The following is a 16,446-nucleotide window of genomic DNA, read 5'->3' on the forward strand; positions in this document are numbered from 1 at the left end:
GGAGGGAGGGAGGGAGGAAGGAAGAAACGCTTAGAGGCAGAAAGCAGGAGAGATGGCAGGGGCAGATGCTTCATAATTAGACATTATCTAACTCCTCATTTTTCTAGATCATTCTTTCTTAACTGGGGTGATTTTGTGTCCCAGATGACATTTGGCAATGCCTGGAGGCATTTTTGAAAACATTTTTTTATTGAAAATTATAACATGTATACAGAAAAGTGATAAACTTCAAAGTTCAGTTTAGCAAGTACTTATAGAGAAAGTTTTAAAGTATAGTGTGGGTTACAGTTTCATAATTTCAGAAATTTACTTCTGGCTGTTCTAGTACACTAGAAACTGAAAAGAAATGTCAGTATAATGATTCAGTAGTGATACTCCTTTGTTAAAATCTAACTTCTCTGTTACAACTCCTCCATCTCATTTGATCATTCCCTCAGTCTTCAGGGATTTTGGGTAATAACCATCCTAACTTCTTCATGCTGAAAAAGGGTGTTGACATTATGAGGTAAGAGGATACAACTGGTTGATGTTATGGGAGAGAGTGGTACCTCTAAGTTTCAGGGCTTCTCTGATGTAGGAAAAATCTGTAGGTTTTACGTTTCTAAAAAATAAGCTCAATAAATAAAACTTAGAGTTTGAGATAGAGCCCCAGATTTTCTTTAGGATTTTCAGGAATACTGTCGGTTGGGGCTTGGCATACTGTGACAGTATGCAATATCTGGCTGAAGCTTGCATAAGAGTAACCTCCAGAATGACTTCTCAACTCTACTTGAAATCTCTTAGCCATTGAAACCTTATTTTGTTATGTTTCTTTTCCCCCTTATGGTCAGGAAGACATTCTCAATCCCATGGTGCCAGAACAGGTCCATCCCTGGGAGTCATGTCCCACATTTCCGGGGAGATTTACAGCCCTGGTATAGAGTAATGAGTTTATTTGCAGTTTGGCTTAGAGAGCAAGGCCACACCTGAGCACCAAAAGAGGTTCCTGGGGGCATTTTTGATGGTCACAACGGTTGGGACTCAGGGTGGGATGTTCCTGGTATCGTGAGTGGTGGTGAGGGATGCAGTTAAACATTCTACTGTGCACAGTGCAGTTCCACAACAAAGCATTATTCGGTTCAAGATGTTATTAGTACCGTATTTGAGAAACCCTGGTATAACTAAGTTCTAATATAGCTAATTTTTAGAGCTTGGTCTCTTTTAAATCTGCAGCCTATTGTCAAAATGCCACACATGCCAAAACTGAATTCCAACTATCTGTTCTCTTTGATGTCTAGGCTCAGTGCAGAAGTACTAAATTTGAATGTCCTACAGCTATTTTAGGATATTTTATTTTATATTTATGATATTTTATTTTATATTTAATATATCCATTATTTTCTTCAAAGCTATGATTAACAGTGGATAAAAAAGGGAGTAGAAAGGAAATATACAGATTTCTTATTTGATTATTTTTCTTTCTCCCATGGAATAAGTGGATTTAATGGTGTTTTATATTTTTTGTCACCTGCTCCCCCACCTTCTCAGAGGCAAGTGTCCATCAGCTCTTCAAAATAACCAAATGAGCTGTCATAGCACCCTAGGGTTAGAAGGGGCCTCCTTTTAAGATAAAGTAGTTGTGCCTTATGGAGATAGCTCAACACAGGGCTAGAATAAGAATCCAGTCTGTCCTAAAAGGTAGCTTTATTTTGATGTGGCATGTTATTTGAATTAACAACAAGAATAATCTCCTTTAACTACATAGATTCACCATCAAAAACAACAACAAATAAAATGCTTACTCCCTTCTGCTTTCATCAGACTTGAAATCAGCTTGGGCAACCCTTCCATGTCATTCAACCATACCAGATACCACACCACGGACCCTGTTGACTATGGCCTTGCAGACAAAGCACAGATTTGTAGTTATATGTCATAACATGCGCTGCATTCAGGAGCCTTGCATAAGCTAAATCTTGATGACAGCTATGTTTGCAGAACAGATTCACTCAGGCTAAACTCAGGGGTTAGTCATGGTTATTTAATGCTTCACCACTCCCCAACGCCACCTCTCTTCCAACTTCGCCATTCAAGCCTAATCTAAAGTTGGCACAGAATGAACTCCGTGCCTTCTCCTTTGCGGTCCTTGTTCCACTAATGGCTTGTGGTAAATTTCAAGAAGTTAACCATTTTGCCTTTGTTACTCTCTCTATAGAAGCAGAATAATAGCTCCCTCCCTCCTTTTCTTCTCCCCCAAACTTCTGAAAGTCAATACCACAACAAAGGTCCTTTGACAGGTTCAGATAAGTGAAAGCCCTGAACCAAATCCATGGAACGTGCCTGCTCCTCCCTTCAGTGCTCTGCAGGATGAGAGTTCAGTCATTCCTCTATCCCACCTGCAAGGTGGGGAAGGAGTCCTCTTGCTCCAGGTCCTGCAGGACCTCTCTAAATTTAACCACACCTCTGGGCAGGAAAAGTCACCCAACCTTCTGAAGAGGCCCACCCACCCGTGAGGATAATCCACATCACTTATGGCCATGGTACAGATTTAAAGAGCTTTTCATCATCAGGAGGGATCCTGGGTGCGAGATACTTCTTTATCAGTTGCCACTAACACTTTCCTGCTACTTATTTTTGTTCACATTCTTGTGTCATTTGTGTACATGACCTTTTCCCTACTAATCTGTAAGTTCCTATGAAGGTAGGGCCCGATCTTTTAAATATTTGAGTAGATAACATATTTATTCATCCATCATAACAGCCTTAATCTATGCTTTGGCCTTAGGGGTTCGATGAATAATTGTGGTGGGGTGTTAGTTGAAGGTAGAACTGGTACCCTTGTTTACCGGTGACCGCCCATATGCCCTTTTCTTCAGGAGTTGTCAGTGATGAAATCAGAAGGAAAAAATGCATGCTTTTACCTTTTAATATCAAAATCTTTGTTTTGAGTATAAGATGGGAAAAAATTGTAAAAGATAAGCAAATAGAATCATTTCTTCTCTTCCTTCCCCAGTCTCCCCACCAAATAACAATTACATGGAGAAGGAGAGAGTGGGAAGAGCAAAAGAGCTTAAGAAATTGGTCTGTCTTTGGACCTTGCCTCCTCCTCAGTCCCCAGAGACCTTTAGAATATCACTGATATGAGTTCACCTGGGCTTGGCTGATCCCCTCTGGAAACTACTCATGTCCTTCTAGAGAAAGGGAGCAGAGATGGTTTTGCAGGCTGGAAGGAGCAGAATGGTTGCCTGAGACAGTTTCAGATCCTTTGGGGTCTCTAGAGGGCTGGAGTTGAGTAACTTCTCAGGCTCCATGAGAAGAGGCCTGGAAATTGGAAGGGAGGAATGACGTAAGGAAAGAGAGAAGGAAATGGACAGGAGGGAGAGTAAGTGAAAGAGAGAGAGAGAAAAAGGGAGGGAGAGGAAAAAGGAGGGAGAGAGGAAAAAGGATTACCTACTCAAGCTGATTCTGCCTGACCCTAATGAAGATTTTCAACTAACTAGCAAAGGACCTTCTGAGAGAGAGGTATTAGGTCAAAACTGATTTAAACAGTCGATCACCAGCAATTTCATGTCATTCAACCTAGTACAATAGGCAAGGCTCTGATGACCTCTGTGGGTCTCAGTTACTTTAACTTTTGTGAGTTTTTTCCTCCGTAAAAATGCTGAAAAATGTATCTTATGACTTCATTGTTATAAAGACAAAAATATTAATAGTATATATCAACCACGTGTTCTTTGCCCCCCAAATCAGTTTTTTTCATCTGATTTATAAAGAAATAAAAAACATTTTGTGGCTCCTAGGGGTCATGTGTCCCCTCAGCACTGGGCCCAGTGGGGAATCAGCCAAAAAAGGACAAAAACGTCCTGCAAGACTTGGGACTCCACCGCTGAGAGATCCTTCTTCTCTCCTGGGTTTTATAGATCCCCTCCTTCTCCCTAGAGTAGGCTTCGCTCACCTTGGCTTTTCCACAGGTGAATTAATCCCCCTAATCTCCAACCCTGGTCAGTAAATCTAGCTCGTAATTAGGGAGGATAATTCTATTTCAAGGGAAAACTAATTGCAATTGCGTTTGTGTTGCAATGTAAATTAGCCTGGCTATCACATGGAGAGCTGCCCATTACATATTGAAAAACAAAACAAAACAACAGAAAACAAAAAAACAAGCTTAAAGCTACAGGCTCGTCAGATGGATACTGAGTTCCTAACCACCATCCATCCACTTTATCCCTACTGACCCTAAGCTAAGAGAGCCCATCTTTGTAGGCAGGCAAATTTACACTTTAGCAAGCGTTGAGACCTCCCGCTCCTTTCCCCCTCCGCCAATTGCCTTTCTAGGATTGTAGCAGAAAACACACTGGATCCTGCTTTGAAAGTCATAGGGGCTTGTGCGAGTGAATGGCATTTTATTACTCCCCCCATTATGAAATAGCCTCCTTACTGTCAGACCTGCCGTGGAACTTTTCTTCACTTTTTCCTCAAATGCCAACCACCCACATTTCAAAAGCTTTGCAGAAGAATGTTGAAGCTTTGCAGAAGAATGATGAGCTTCATCAGACAAACTTTACAATACACAATCCATTAATTGGTTATTTTTGGTAAAACATAGGCACACATGCATGTGTGTGCGCGCACACACACACACACACACACACACAACTCTGATTTTATGAGACTTGTTCTTAATAGATGTCAGTGGGGTTTTATTCCACAGAGTAATTCTCAGTCTTTGGAGTACAACATCCAGTCTTCTACTTCTTACCCTACAGAGTATGCCTATAGTTTTAAATTAGAGAGAATTAGTTTTTTTTTGGTTTCAGTAAGTGCTTTGACAACTTTATGATACCTTTTGGAATTTACTTTTCTAGCTACTTGTGTCATCTTTGTGTTATATAAAGTGATGTTTGCATTTCAAATTAACAGTTGACTTTTGAATACATATGGAGAACTTCAAGTTAATTAAATATTTTAATGAACAAGGTATATATACTATTCACGGCCTATCAGTCTTTAGGAATTATTATAGAATATATTTGACAATGAAACTAGGCTAAACTCATTATTCCCTTGATGATTATGAAGATATTTCCTATCTGTAAGATTAAGAAAATAAATTTTCATTTGATACTGATGTGGGGATTTCCAGTTTAATGGAAAGTTCGGTAGCCAGAATAATAAAGTAGACCTAACTGTGTTTCACTCTTGGATCTGACTGTAACACCTGGAAATTACATATATTTTGTTAAATGAGGCAGTGTATATAAATAAGCCAAGCACTGGGCTTACCACATAGAATCTTTCCAGTCAGTGAAGATAGAATTTGAATATGAAATTATTTGCATCTTGGGGAGTAAATTCCTAGAATTACTTATATATATATATTTCTTTTCTATCAATCTCATTCATTCCACTGTATTTATTCAGCACATATTATATTGTGTCAATTCTAAGTTGGACATCAATTTATATTTTATTAACTCTAAAATTGGGATAAGTTTAACAACGGTGTCCTGCAAATGCTGTCACCCAGAGGCAATCAACATGTAATAGTTGGCTATTAGCCCTGTGGCACAATGAGATAAATGTTTCTGTCAACAGACTTTTTGAAGGCCATTTGAGGAAGGCATATGAATTGTGGTTGTTGTGTGAAACCTAACACTTGGTAAGACCAAAAGCCACCATTCCCCAAACTTGTAAAATGGTGGGTGTCAGTGGCTTGTTAGAAAATCCCAGAGACAATAATGAATCACTCTTTTAAAAATGGTGCATCTCCAAAACTTTATATGGCAGAATTTGACATTGTGGGAAAACTCATGGATACCAACCCCTCTAAAAAAAGTAAGTCAGCAGAGTTAAACTCAGAATATGAAGAAGTTTAGGAAAATTGAACCAGTTTGTTTCTTTCATTTTCTTTTTTATGTATGTGCAAGACAAATATGATAAAAATCTATGACCAAATAAATCTCTTATACTAAACAGAAAAATGTCTAAGTAAGAAGAAAGCATAGTGTCATGGTTTTGAGCATTATGTCACAATACTTTGAAGGCTTTTCTCCCCTTTCTTAATGGTATACAAAATAGTGGTACTTCTTAATATTAATGTGCCATAGAGTCAATGAATTCTGAATATCTGCTAGACACTGTGCTAGACTTTGCAGATACAATTAATCAAGTAAATATTTACTGAAAGCTTACCATATGTTCCCAAATTGTGCTAGGCATAATAAATGGACAAGAACAGCTCTCATGGAGCTTGCCCTGGCTAGGATGACACCAAACAAGATGCTTCCAGAGAAGGATAAATACTATGAAAATAAAAATATGTAATGTATTATGAAGAAAGTATATTGAAATAGTTAAAACACTGGTGTTGAAGACACAAACCCTGTTCTCAAGGAATTTGCAGTCTAGTGTTAAAGAGAGAAGGAATGAAAAAATGGTAGGTTAGATGCCTGAACTCCTGAAAGCATCTGGAGGAAGTAACCATTACAGTATCTTCAGGGGTAAATAAAGATTAGCCACGGGAAGAGGAACTGAAAGGTTTTCCAGCAGAGACTGTCATGTTTGAAAGCCAAGAAGCGATAAGGAGGCTAGTGAATTTCTCTAACTGCAAGTAATTCATGTTGGAGAGCTTGCAGTATGAGGTTTGAAAAGCTTCTATGCAATGGTGAGTCTTTTGATCTTTATCCTGAGAGAATGGAGAGCTACTGCAGGGTTTTAGACAAAATATGATTTGCATTTTAGAAAGATCACTCTCGATGGATTAATTTTCTACTCTTCCCTTCTCCACCAGCCAAGAAATAAATTGTTGCAGAAAATTCAGGAAGGAGAGGATGGTAGGCATGCTAAGTTTCCCAGTTTTTCCAACTTGACTAGATCTTCGCCCTGATTGTATGGTGGCTTTGTTATAACATGTCGACTTCAGGAACCCATCGTTAAAGGCAAGGAGGTCCAGTTTCAGACATTAGAATCATTTTGTAATGAAGGCCTTTCAAGCTATTTGACTAGAAAAGCAGGTTAATAAAATCCACAAATCCACAAATCCAATAAATAAATAAATAATAAATAAATCCAATAAATAAAATCCACAAATCCAATAAAAATGTCACCCAAATTACATGATAAAGTAAAAAAATCAAAGTGCATGGCAAAGTCCTATTTATTAAACTTCTGTGGGACTGGAAGACTTCGACCTGAAATTTATTAAAGGGTCTTGAAAGTCAAAGAATAGTAGCTCAGATGAAACCCAATTGATTATGTGTTTCTGTCAGAACTCAAGAGTTGTCCACAGGTCTCAGCTAGAGCTTCTTTTCATGTTTTAGAAGGGAAAAGATCCTAGCAACTGTTAAACTGGTAAATATGAAGCATGTGTCTGTTTAAACAGGTGTAGATGAAACTGTCAAAAGGCTTGAGCTCAAAGGAAAGACTCAGTACTGAGATGCCCCTTTATGGAATTCCTGCACTTTTTGAAAAGCACTTGGCACAAATTTTCTCAGGCTACTCAAACCCCTTCCTCTGACTCAAATGGTGGAGAAGGTGCAATTTCAGAGCAGTTTATGCCTCTTCCAGTGGACATGGTTATGGCCTTTTCTTCTTGGAGCCCATGAAGGGATACAAGGACCAGAATCTTATTTGGAGAGATGGGCTGCTGAACAAGCTACCCCAGAAGACTCCTGGTCCCAGGGAGAGTGTTAACATTGTTCCTTCGTTGCTTTAGCCTTTTTGAAACTAGCTGCATTTTATAAGCAACCCCTTTTTTAAATATATAATCATTTATTGAGTTGACTTTTTATAAGCAATCTCTTGCAAGGAAATAAGGTTGGGCCAAACAAGTCGCCTCTTTTTGGATATTTTATCCTCATGTGCCTTTATATTTCTGGGTGTGCGTGGCTTACCCCTTCAAACCATTTAAAGAATGTAGATAATACCTATCAGAGTTGAGTCACCCTGTCAAGAGAGTAATGCACAATTGCGCATCCTTGTAAGTTATTTATCATACCCTGGGGCTTGATAGAATACAATTTCCTTGATGAAGAGATAAAAAGGAGTAACATAAAAGCAGGGTAAAAGAAGAACATGTCATTAAAATTGAATCTACCTTCTGGTGTTAACTTTTTCTGAGTTGATTTTTTTATTAGTATTACTGAAATTTATTATCACAAAAATTTACTCTGTAGAGCATCTTTCCAGAAAATGAAGAGAATGGTGGGGTAAGGAATGGGGCAGAATTATGGAGAGATGGAGGATACCACGAACAGAGAATGGTAGGAAGGCAAAGAAAGAAAAGGAAAAGAGAGGAATTAGGGAAACCAGGCCCAATAGAACTGGAATGCTGAAAATGCGATTAAAGGAACTGATCCCCAGAGAATGGAAATAAACACCTCTGAAAAAGCCACAGCTTTTGTCTTTTGAAATTACTGGAAGGAATTCAGCTTGGCTAGTCAGAGAGTACCCTCTGGCCCACGGCCAACCCCCTTAGCTCCCCCAAGGTTAGTAAAATGAGGTTTTAGAGAAAAGGACCAACCTTCAGGAGCAAAGCCATTGTAATTTGAGCCAGCCAGGACTTTTAACACCAGGGTTTTAAAGCAAAGGTTTTTTTTATTTTGTTTTGTTTTTAAATTTTGTACCAAATAAATACTTTTTGCTTTAGTCTCACACATAAATTAAAGTTTTAAAATATTAATTGCCATCTATTTTCAACACCCTGCATTATTGACATTCCTTTGTTCTTCCTCATGCAAAACGTTTTTAAATTTGCACATTTAGTCACTATCATTATACACTCTAGGCATTCATAGTTTATACCATCTCAGTCTTTATCATCTATCTTTTCTTCTAATTTCATTTGTGCCCCCAGGCCTCCTCCCTCTATCATTCTCACATTCAGCTCCATTCAGCGCTCTAACATTATTGTATCACAGTTAGGTAGTATTGTGCTATCCATTTCTGAAGTTTTATAATTAGTCCCGTTGCACAATCTGCACCCTTCAGTTCCAGTTACCCAATATCTACCCTATTTCTATCTCCTGATGACCTCTGTTCTTAACTGAAATTATCCAAGTTCATTCATAAATGTTAGTTCATATCAGTAAGACCATACAGTATTTGTCCTTTTGTTTTTGAGTAATCTCACTCAGCGTAATGTCCCTAAAGTCCATCCATATTGTTACATACTTCATAACTTTATTCTGTCTTACAGTTGCATAATATTCCATTGTATGTATATATCACAGCTTGTTTAGCCACTTATCCATTGATGGACATTTGGGCTGTTTCCATCTCTTGGCAATTGTAAAAAATGCTGCTATAAACATTGGTGTGCAAATGTCCATTTGTGTCTTTGCCCTCATGTCCTCTGAGTAGATACCTAGTAATGGTATTGCCAGGTCATATGGCAATTCCATACTTAACTTCCTGAGGACCCACCAAACTGCCTTCCACAGTGGTTGTACCATTTGCCAGTCCCACCAACAGTGGATAAGTGTGCTTCTTTCTCCACATCCTCTCTAGCACTTGCCGTTTTCTGTCTTATTGATAATGGCCATTCTGATGGGTGTGAGATGATGCCTCATTGTAGCTTTGATTTGCATTTCCTAATAGCCAGGGAAGTTGAGCATCTTTTCTTGTGCCTTTTGGCCATTTGTATTTCCTCTTCTGAGAAGTGTCTGTTCAAGTCTTTTGCCCATTTTGTAACTGGGTTGTCTGTCTTTTTGTTGTTGAGTTGAACAATCTCTTTTTATATTCTGGATACTAGACCTTTATCTGATATATCGTTTCCAAACATTGTCTTCCATTGTGTAGGCTGTCTTTTTACTTTCTTGATGAAGTTCTTTGATGCACAAAAAGCAAAGGTTTTTAAGGTGCCTTATGGTTCTAAAATTCTGTGTCTCTCAGGTTGGGTGGGTGAGAATGGCCAATGAGAAGTTGTAGGTTCAGATCCAAGGAGGGTAGAAAATTGAGATAGATTGTGTCTTATTCCATGTTGAAATTTAGTTCAAATTCTAGTTGTTTACTCTCCCTCTTCGCATTATTCTCATACAACAGAACCTCAGGAGTACAGGCCTCTGCAAGAAGAAAAGCTGAGTTTTAGGACAATATTAGGGTTTAGCTGAACAGAGTAATGCAAGAAAGAAATGCTAATTTTTTTTTTTTTAAAAAGAAGACCCTCCTAATACTGTGCCAGTTCCAAAGACTTACGTTTTAACTTTCTAAATCTACATGGCTACAGTTTCTTTGTGCAAAAGTGAAAATATGACAGCTAAGGCTAAACTCCCCTTTCACCACTATTCCTAATCTCAAACATCCCCCTGCTTCCTCCAAGAGAGCCATTATATCAGTTCACCGTGTTTCTTTTACAGACTTTTTTCCTAGGTAGGAATTATAGAGTATTGTTTTGTGTATGTAAATCTGTGCATGCTTTTAATGTAATAGTATCATGCTTTTTATTCAATCATTATGGCTTAAAGATGGTGTTTTGATTGGTATATAAACTCCACCTTATTCTTTTTCATTGATTAATAGTGTTCTTTAGTAAATATAGGCCAGAGTTTAGCCATTCCCCTATGATCTACAATTAGGTGGTTTCCAGGTTGTTGTTGTTCTTTACTGCTGTAAATAAATGCGGAAACAACCATCTTGTACATGCTTCCTTGTGTACGTATGTGATTGTTTGTTTCTCTAAGGTGGAAGGAATTTGTTTTCTAGCCTCTGAGACTTCGGGTCTTATAAGGGCAGCTTGAGCTCAGCTATATGCCACAGAGGGTCTGAAAAATTACCTCAAAATTGGTGGGAAGGGAAGAGTTACTCTTTAATTTTAGCAAAACATTAGCTCATTTCCCAGCTACATAAAATGGCTATTAATTTTCCTGTCAAAATGAGACTATTGATTAAGAATGTCACACATGGCATCACTTGGAAAAATACGATTTTAATATTCTTTCTCTCTTTTATAGCTTGCATATAAGCATGCATTTCAGTAATAAAAAGGAGTCATTTTGTATGTATATGAAGATGTGAATAAACCAAGACAGTAATCATGATGCAAAGTACCAGTCCTTAAAAATACTGTCTTTTCTTTTTCTAAAAGAACACTTGATAGATACAGGAGCAGGAAAAGAAAACAAAGAGAATGATGTCAAAAAATGAAAAGCAGCTGATAAGCTTCCTTAGTCATTTCTGACATGTAATGTCTATACTGGCAGCTTCAGGATCAATCCAGCTGCAAATCCTTTGAGCTGTGTGCCACCGACTAATGAACTTTTTGAGTGCTCGGTCATTATTGTATGAAGAGGGAGAGGGGATAAAGAAAGACTGGACCAAAGGAGAGCCATTCGTAAGAGAGATGCCCCTTCCCCAGCCACTTGTGGAAATCCATTTCCAGTCAACTGGGACCAATTGTGAGTTCTGGCCTTGGGCAAAATTCCTGTTTGCAGTCAATAAATTAATAGGTGACACCTTGAAATGGGTTGGCTTTAATGGAATCAATGTCTGATGTGGCAATCTATCCTCAGGCCAAATTTCCACTGAAATTCAGAAGCTTGGGGCTGACAGAAGAAATGGACTTCTGTCCTTTTTTGTAAATTAAATTTTTATTTTTTTCCTTCTTTATTCACAGCTGAAAAAGCACACTACAGTACTCAGGCTCTAACATTTTTTTACTTTTTACTTTTTTTAATTGGCATGGGAAAAACCGCCTCCTGATGGGAATCCATTTCATTTGTACAGAATTCTACAACGTATGGAGTCCTTTGTCTTGCTGATTCTAGTTTAGTCTGTTTCCTCTAAGAAAGTTGTGCCTGAGGCCAAAGAGGTAACTGCTCCTTTACAGTAGTTCCTTTTGAAACATTGAGGCAGCAGGCAGCAGAGAAGGGCTACTCTGTTGGTTCAGCTGGCTTTTACAGCTGAAGATAACACACACCACAAATCTGTTGAGACTCATGTTTTCTTGGAGGGGGAGGATAATTCAGGGAGCCAAATAAAGAGAAGTTTGCATTTAATGTTTCATAACTGTGTGCTCTTTTCCAGGTTTTAGTCCTGTAATATTCTCTGTGTGTGGCCAGCCGTTCATAACACAGCACTATTGAAGAAGAGAAAGGAAGGAAAAGGAAAAGGGAGTTAGGGGTAAAAATTTGCCTTTGGGGGGTGAAAAGACCCACTGCTTTTAAGTACCATGGCCTTAACGGGATGTAGTTAAAACCTTGTGGAATTGAGTTGGCCGTTCAAGTCTTAAAATAGGGTAGGGGACAAGTATGGATATGGCATTTGTAATAAAGCCAGAAAAAGAAAGTGACCCACTAAGGATCTTCTTGGAAAAAGTGGGTTCCCAAGGCCCATAAAGTTGATGGGCTTTCCTTTCTCTGAGGTTGTGCATGGATAATGTCTGCTGGGAAAAAAATATTAAATCTGAGGAACAAAGATTGAATGAAATATTGGAGTGTATCCTTTTGTTTTTTTTGCATTTTGAAATATTTGAGTTTAGCTTTTTTTGGATTTTGAAATACGAGAGTTTAATCTTTTTTTTCCTTTTGTATTTTGGAGTCTATTTGTTGGATTAAAAAATAGGAGAAAGGTTTTCTTTTAATTGGTGGAACGAGCATTGGCACGTCCACATTATGTATGCGCCGCTGTTCCTGCCACCAGACTGGAGTCTAACAAGCTGAGCTGCTTAGGAAAAGCGTCTTTTATTTTTGAGCTGGCCAAAGTTATTTCCTATTTCGGAGCAAAAACCAGTGTAGCTACTGTACCTTGACGATATTTTTTTTCTCTCTGAATATCACAACCTTTTTAAAAAACAAGTATGCTGTTCTTTCAAGGACTCTGCAAAGACAGATGGAGAAATACAGCAGCAGTGTTTTATCCCCCTCCTCCAGAACACCCGTTTTTCCAGGACGAAAAACCATTTCTGGGGGTTCTAAGTATACACAGAGAAGACAACAATTGTTTGGATCTCTCAAGAGGGAGAAAATATTCCCCAAAACACACGATAAAAATGTAGTCCTAAAGTTTTGAAGAGGAGATAAAAAAGGGGCTGGTTACAGTTTCTGGTCTGGTGAGGGTCTGCCTCAGTGGAGCCGGGTGTGCTGGGCGGGGCAAGTGGTATAGAGAGGGTCATCATGTCCATGATGAAAAGGCTCAGCGAGGGTGTTTCATAGCCTATGATCATGGACTTGCTAGAGTTAGGGACAGACAGGCTTAAATTCCAGGACTCTTGTCTCCCAGGTTGGTATTTTCCAGTGCTTTGAGTTGGGCATTCTACCAGCCAGGTTAAAACACACGGTCTCTGTCTTCTAGTAGCTTATAATTTAAAGCATCTATTTCCCAGAAAAAGCAGTCATTCAGGGAATGAATTAGCACTGAGGTGACCAAAGGAAGACACTCTCATGGTCACCCTGACTCGCTGGGTGACCATAGGAAAACCGCTGAGCTTGTCTGGGCTTGGGAGGGACCCAGATGGAGAAAGAGACTGGGGCAGCTTCGTTGGCATTTGTAATCATCACTGGTTCTGTATTAAACCAAGGGAGACTCTTTATGGGGCCATGAGAGATAAAAGAGTGGTTAAATGTGAGGTTAAAGCTCTCATTTGAAAGTGTAATGTTGGAATAATAGTCCTACCTGTTTTATGTCAGAGGTCAGTGTGGGTTTTCACAGAAACCCTGGAATAAAGTGCCCTGACCCTGGACTTCTTCCTTTGCAAAACAGGCACATGTCAGCTTCCTGACTGACTTCTGGTAAATTATCCTAAAATGATTCCTGGCATTCACCTCACAGAGGGTTAAAACTTCCTTTTCACAAACCAAAGTCCACACACACACACACAGAGGCGAGAGACTACAAAGGAGAATGTTGTTGGTAGGTTTATGCCAATTGGGAGACTAGAATGCCAAACGGAGAAAAATGTTGTGGTATAAGTTTAAAAATCCAGATTCAGAAGAAAAGCTTTTACAGAAATATTTTTACTCTGATTTTTCTCTTCCCTTTCCACCCCATCTAAGCCGTACCTGGAAATGTCCTTATTGTGTGAGAAAGACTGTTCATGCTATCGCACTGTCTGTGGAAACTCAGAAACAAAAGTCTTGAGCAGAGGCGGAGCAGGTAGGGATTAGTGAAACCTGACTGGATTCCCATCCTCAAACCCAGAAGGCAAAGCTAGTTTCCTGTGAGGCTGATTTCATCCCTCTCTTTCGCAGAACTGAAAGAAGAACTTGGCAGAGGTGGAAGGGAAGCACCACTCTCTCCATTTCCCTGCCCCGGCCACCTTTTTCTGAGAAATAAGTTGAACAGAGTGGTCATATCCATCAATGACGCTAACAATTCCTGAAAAATGGCAGCAGGTTAGATTAAACTAACCTATATTATAGGAGACAGGGGAGAAACAAGACAAAGGTATTCGGTTTAGTTCATATCCATGTGGAAAACGGCAGTATTTTCTTTAACGTAGATTTGGTTCTTAACCACTCAAGAATACTGTGCTGGTCAGTATTATATCTTGCAACTTTTGACTGATATAATTTTTCAAGAGGTGAAATACATGAAATGAAGAATTAATGTCTGGTAAAAGACCACTGACAATGTATTTCCTTCTGCCTGGCTGGAAATGTTCATGCTATTACATTAATATATGCAGACAGGCTGGTAGAGTGTGTGTTTAAACAGTCCAGAATGAGACAATATTAAAAATACTTATTTTGGGACCCAGTGTAGGTGTTGAAATTTATGTGAAAGGCATACAGACCCACCCAACTGTCTTTCTTTCTGTGCATTGCTTTTCTGTTTAAAGGACTACCCACCTCCTGAGAGTTAACATGTAAAAAATCCTTTTGTTCCATTATTCTTTGGAGGTAAAAACAAAAATTGTCAGCAGTCTAGACAGCCAGGCAGAAGGAAATACAGCTTTTATTTTTCCTTCTTAATCTGCTTTGATAATGTATCCAAAATAATCAAGCAGTGCCTATATACTAAAAATATACTGAATCAGAGTCTCTAGGGTGAGGTCAGGTCATCAGAACTTTTTTAAAGCTCCCCAGATGATTCTATTTTGCAGTCAGAGCTGAGAAATCACTTGTCTGAAGATTCATGAGCTTAAACGGGTGTAAGGAGCAAACTTGGTCTGCAAAGAGAGCACTAGATTTAGGAAAGGCAAACATGTAAACGAGCTATGAAATATGAATTAAGCACATGAAAAGAACTGTGAGAGTTCAGTTATTTCATTAGAGTGCATCCAGATATTAATATACCTCAGGAATTGTTATTCTAGCGTTCTGTGCTAGACATCCAAGTACCTTTCTGTAATCCAATCCCAAACATTGCAATAGATGGAAAAGCAATCCATAACTAAAGTAATATACTCAAGTAGATTAATAGTACAAAACATTATAGAAAGACCCTATTTTTACAGAAAATGAAAATGAAAGTAAAAGGTTAATTCAAGATTACTTTCTGACTATGCACAATGGATAAATTTTCATGTATGTGTTTTACAAATGAAACTGATCTCACAAAACCAATTTATGAATGCTCTTAGAACTCCCTACAAAAATTTTCCTTCATAGTCAAGGCCAGAGAGGGCATTTTAGCCAGTACCTTTTGTAAAGGTCCTGGTCTGGCCAGGTTTACAGGTAATTTCCAGAACGTAATAGCAATAGCCTGCAACATACCCATATTTTAAAAACTGTAATTATTACAGGAGAAAATTAAGGGTGAACCTTCCACCTCCATTGAGATACAAGAGTATAGGAAAATTTTAGAGAAAGAAAGACTCCCTCTCCCCTCCAAAATCATATATATGTTGAGGTTGAAAATATAATGTTTACCTTTCTTAATTAAAGAAATTTGGTGATACGTAATTGTGAGGATTCTTTTCTTTTAAAAGCTCAATGTGCAATCAGCTAGGCTGAGCCCTAAGACTTCATGGTCTTACTTCTTTTGTTCCTTTAGCGTAGTTTCCTTTTGTCTTGTTTCACTGCATCAAGGAGGTGCGCAGAAATCCTTAAGGCAGGTGTGGGTGGCATTGTTGAGATCTAGAAGTGGGATTCCATTCAGTTGATAGTTGGCTCTCGTTTGTGTAAAGTGTGGTTCTGAAGTCATTTGGAAAAGTGCTAAGCATAAGCAGGGACGCAACTGCTGAACAATAATGAATGGGATCCAAGGGGCGACTCAAAACCCAAAAGAAGTAAATAATGCCTTAACATTCCCACACCATGAAGAGTCTGAGCAGGATTGGTACTAACTCTTTCTGGAATGTTTGGTATAATTCACATGTGAAGCCGTCTGGTCCTGGACTTTTCTTTTTGGGGAGCTTCTTAATGACTGCTTCAATTTCTTTACTTGTGATTGGTTTGTTGAGGTCATCTATTTCTTCTCAAGTCAAAGTTGGTTGTTCATGCCTTTCTGGAAAGTTGTCCATTTCATCTACATTGTCGTATTTATTAGCATAAAGTTGTTCATAGTATCCTGTCATTACTTCCTTTATTT

The sequence above is a fragment of the Tamandua tetradactyla genome, chromosome 24, assembly GCF_023851605.1.
Source record: "Tamandua tetradactyla isolate mTamTet1 chromosome 24, mTamTet1.pri, whole genome shotgun sequence".
NCBI lineage: Eukaryota > Metazoa > Chordata > Mammalia > Pilosa > Myrmecophagidae > Tamandua > Tamandua tetradactyla.